Source organism: Schistocerca americana, unplaced genomic scaffold (genome assembly GCF_021461395.2).
Source record: "Schistocerca americana isolate TAMUIC-IGC-003095 unplaced genomic scaffold, iqSchAmer2.1 HiC_scaffold_713, whole genome shotgun sequence".
Classification (NCBI taxonomy): Eukaryota; Metazoa; Arthropoda; class Insecta; order Orthoptera; family Acrididae; genus Schistocerca; species Schistocerca americana.
The window spans coordinates 37,501-42,500 of NW_025726471.1; the positions used below are offsets into that span (position 1 = coordinate 37,501).

Consider the following 5,000-nt stretch of genomic DNA (forward strand, 5'->3'; position numbering starts at 1 on the left):
ATACGCTATTGGAGCTGGAATTACCGCGGCTGCTGGCACCAGACTTGCCCTCCAATAGATACTCGTTAAAGGATTTAAAGTGTACTCATTCCGATTACGGGGCCTCGGATGAGTCCCGTATCGTTATTTTTCGTCACTACCTCCCCGTGCCGGGAGTGGGTAATTTGCGCGCCTGCTGCCTTCCTTGGATGTGGTAGCCGTTTCTCAGGCTCCCTCTCCGGAATCGAACCCTGATTCCCCGTTACCCGTTACAACCATGGTAGGCGCAGAACCTACCATCGACAGTTGATAAGGCAGACATTTGAAAGATGCGTCGCCGGTACGAGGACCGTGCGATCAGCCCAAAGTTATTCAGAGTCACCAAGGCAAACGGACCGGACGAGCCGACCGATTGGTTTTGATCTAATAAAAGCGTCCCTTCCATCTCTGGTCGGGACTCTGTTTGCATGTATTAGCTCTAGAATTACCACAGTTATCCAAGTAACGTGGGTACGATCTAAGGAACCATAACTGATTTAATGAGCCATTCGCGGTTTCACCTTAATGCGGCTTGTACTGAGACATGCATGGCTTAATCTTTGAGACAAGCATATGACTACTGGCAGGATCAACCAGGGAGCTGCGTCAACTAGAGCTGAGCAGCCGGCCGCCCGGGAGTGTGTCCCGGGGGCCCGCGCGAACACGCAAGCGTCCGCTCAATTATTCTGCAAACAGGAGGAGGCTGAGCTCCCCTGCACAATACACCTCGAAACCCTCTCAGGTCCCGGCGGCGCGCAGCGCCGTCCTAAGTACTTGGTCGGGTTCGAGAGAGGCGCAATCGCCCGGAGTTTGGCGAGTAGACGCTTTAGGTGCGACCACCCGTGCTCCCAACTGAGCTTGCCGCTGCCGACAGAGGCCCGGGAGCGTGCTGTCGTGGCATTGCCGGCGGGAGACAACACGCGCCACCTACGGTGGCCGGCAGCTCCAACGCCAGCGCCACAGAAGGACAAAAGCCCCACTTGGGTGCCGAAGCGAACTCTCCCAGCACAGCGCACGCGCCAACACGTCCGCACAGCTGCGATACAAACCACCTGCGAGAACCGCAGAGGCGACCGAGCAGCAGACGGCGTCGCGGCGCCGAGCGCCGGGCGGCGGCGCATCCTCAGCGCACACAGTCCTCAATCGGACCAGCACACTGCAGATGTCCACCGCGCTTCGCACCGGGCCCGCGAGGACCTACTTTGGCCGCACGGCGCCGCGTGCAGGGTGCGCCGGCGCGCAGCTGCGCCGCCTGCCGCCTCCGTCGGCCGGCGCGCCTGCCACTGGCCGCCCCCACCAGCCGGCTGTAGCGCGTGCGCCCACGCACCGCGCGGCCAGCACGCCGGGAGGCCCCCCCTCACCGGCCGGGGACGGTCCCACCCAGCCACCGCCGCGTATCGCTTCACACCCACATGCCATTCACGTTCGTGGGCATGGTGGGTATCGCTGAAACAACCGGTTGGTAGCTCAACCGATCGTCGCCATCACTGATTCACCTCTAGCGAGAACAACCGCACCACAACCGTTTACCAGTTGTTCATTTGCGTAACGTCACCAGCAAACGTAGACGTCCATCGCCATTTGCAAATTCAACGATTGTTGCATGCCTGTGTCAGGTGTCACGACACACTATGTCTGCCCACATACACGCAACAACATGTGCACGCTTCGCGAACACGTGGAAGGTGGCCCCCGTACGTATGCGATGTCCATTGCGCGAACGACTGTCAACCGGCCTCTGTCGCATGTCGCAGATGTGGAACGCAGTGCACCATGCTATCACGGTGTGTGAGAAGAGACGACTACGTCTGACAACACGCGCCACTACATCAACAGACGGCTCATGCTGATCGCCATCCACGGCATACCATACTGCAATCCAGCTCTTATAGGGAGACGACACGTAGCTGAGTGCACAATATTTGGACCGTATGGTTCGCCGTTGTTGGCGCAGTCGTGGTACGGTCACACATGTACCACGATGTATCATTCAGTACATGAGGACCAATGTGCAGTACAGTGTGTGATTTGGACGTACAACATCAGCGGACAGTTGACACACGCCGTACCACAACGTAGGCTGTGCTTCGCCATGCAAATGCCAATGAACAACTGCGAAGGGCATTGAGCATGTACGTCCTGCTGCCATCCGCATTACAGTGTATAGCTGCAAGGTGTTTAACATGAAGCGATACTCTGGGGACCAGGCAGTGCGAGTAGCAAACTATATTGCGGGGGTTGCAGTTAGGCAACACCACACTAATTTAACGCGTCGTATGACAATTACAGAGCAGGTTAAGGCCCAACGTGTGTTGGGTTAAGGCCCAACGTGTGTTGGGTTAAGGCCCAACGTGTGTTGGGTTAAGGCCCAACGTGTGTTGGGTTAAGGCCCAACGTGTGTTGGGTTAAGGCCCAACGTGTGTTGGGTTAAGGCCCAACGTGTGTTGGGTTAAGGCCCAACGTGTGTTGGGTTAAGGCCCAACGTGTGTTGGGTTAAGGCCCAACGTGTGTTGGGTTAAGGCCCAACGTGTGTTGGGTTAAGGCCCAACGTGTGTTGGGTTAAGGCCCAACGTGTGTTGGGTTAAGGCCCAACGTGTGTTGGGTTAAGGCCCAACGTGTGTTGGGTTAAGGCCCAACGTGTGTTGGGTTAAGGCCCAACGTGTGTTGGGTTAAGGCCCAACGTGTGTTGGGTTAAGGCCCAACGTGTGTTGGGTTAAGGCCCAACGTGTGTTGGGTTAAGGCCCAACGTGTGTTGGGTTAAGGCCCAACGTGTGTTGGGTTAAGGCGCAACGTGTGTTGGGTTAAGGCGCAACGTGGGTTACGTTAAGGCGCAACGTGGGTTACGTTAAGGCGCAACGTGGGTTACGTTAAGGCGCAACGTGGGTTACGTTAAGGCGCAACGTGGGTTACGTTAAGGCGCAACGTGGGTTACGTTAAGGCGCAACGTGGGTTACGTTAAGGCGCAACGTGGGTTACGTTAAGGCCCAATATAGGTTAGGTTAAGGCCCAATATAGGTTAGGTTAAGGCCCAATATAGGTTAGGTTAAGGCCCAATATAGGTTAGGTTAAGGCCCAATATAGGTTAGGTTAAGGTACAATATAGGTTAGGTTAAGGTACAATATAGGTTAGGTTAAGGTACAATATAGGTTAGGTTAAGGTACAATATGGGTTAGGTTAAGGTACAATATGGGTTAGGTTAAGGCGCAATATGGGTTAGGTTAAGGCGCAATATGGGTTAGGTTAAGGCGCAATATGGGTTAGGTTAAGGCGCAATATGGGTTAGGTTAAGGCGCAATATGGGTTAGGTTAAGGCGCAATATGGGTTAGGTTAAGGCGCAATATGGGTTAGGTTAAGGCGCAATATGGGTTAGGTTAAGGCGCAATATGGGTTAGGTTAAGGTACAATATAGGTTAGGTTAAGGTACAATATAGGTTAGGTTAAGGTACAATATAGGTTAGGTTAAGGTACAATATGGGTTAGGTTAAGGTACAATATAGGTTAGGTTAAGGCACAATATGGGTTAGGTTAAGGCGCAATATGGGTTAGGGTAAGGCGCAATATGGGTTAGGTTAAGGCGCAATATGGGTTAGGTTAAGGCGCAACGTGGGTTACGTTAAGGCGCAACGTGGGTTACGTTAAGGCGCAACGTGGGTTACGTTAAGGCGCAACGTGGGTTACGTTAAGGCGCAACGTGGGTTACGTTAAGGCGCAACGTGGGTTACGTTAAGGCCCAATATAGGTTAGGTTAAGGCCCAATATAGGTTAGGTTAAGGCCCAATATAGGTTAGGTTAAGGCCCAATATAGGTTAGGTTAAGGCCCAATATAGGTTAGGTTAAGGTACAATATAGGTTAGGTTAAGGTACAATATAGGTTAGGTTAAGGTACAATATGGGTTAGGTTAAGGCGCAATATGGGTTAGGTTAAGGCGCAATATGGGTTAGGTTAAGGCGCAATATGGGTTAGGTTAAGGCGCAACGTGGGTTACGTTAAGGCGCAACGTGGGTTACGTTAAGGCGCAACGTGGGTTACGTTAAGGCGCAACGTGGGTTACGTTAAGGCGCAACGTGGGTTACGTTAAGGCCCAATATAGGTTAGGTTAAGGCCCAATATAGGTTAGGTTAAGGCCCAATATAGGTTAGGTTAAGGCCCAATATAGGTTAGGTTAAGGTACAATATGGGTTAGGTTAAGGTACAATATGGGTTAGGTTAAGGTACAATATAGGTTAGGTTAAGGCGCAACGTGGGTTACGTTAAGGCCCAATATAGGTTAGGTTAAGGCCCAATATAGGTTAGGTTAAGGCCCAATATAGGTTAGGTTAAGGCCCAATATAGGTTAGGTTAAGGCCCAATATAGGTTAGGTTAAGGTACAATATAGGTTAGGTTAAGGTACAATATAGGTTAGGTTAAGGTACAATATGGGTTAGGTTAAGGTACAATATGGGTTAGGTTAAGGTACAATATAGGTTAGGTTAAGGCACAATATGGGTTAGGTTAAGGCGCAATATGGGTTAGGTTAAGGCGCAATATGGGTTAGGTTAAGGCGCAATATGGGTTAGGTTAAGGCGCAATATGGGTTAGGTTAAGGCACAATACGGGTTAGGTTAAGGCACAATACGGGTTAGGTTAAGGCACAATACGGGTTAGGTTAAGGCACACATTGTTGTAAGGAAAGGTGTTTTCGGGGGGGGGGGGGGGGCTGGTTTGTTGATTGTGATTATCGTAAGTAAATGACTGCGGCATCATCTGATTTGCCACGTCAGGGTGCACCTTTGGCTCATAACAGGCGGCGCTCTGATTCCATGCTTGTGGCAGACCTGTGTCTTTCATTCGTGCCATTGTTTGTGTGGTGTGACAGGAGGCAGTATTGTGATGTTGGGTGCACCCCTGTGTAGGACATGTGTGGGTGTTGGTGGCTTAGCTGAGCAATGGTGGTTGTCGGAAGGGTGGGATATTCTGTTTTCCGAGTGGACCTCCCGGT

At 51.8% G+C, this 5,000-nt stretch overlaps 1 non-coding gene across 1 annotated transcript in view; it reads right to left on the reverse strand.

Annotated features, from left to right (window-relative positions):
- LOC124589601 overlaps positions 1-618 on the reverse strand; it is a 1,910-nt gene extending 1,292 nt beyond the window's left edge. Inside the window, exon 1 of the ribosomal RNA XR_006976116.1 lies at positions 1-618. This exon is cut by the window's left edge and continues 1,292 nt beyond it. This is a non-coding gene — a ribosomal RNA (small subunit ribosomal RNA).
- Between the last annotated feature and the right edge of the window lie 4,382 nt (positions 619-5,000).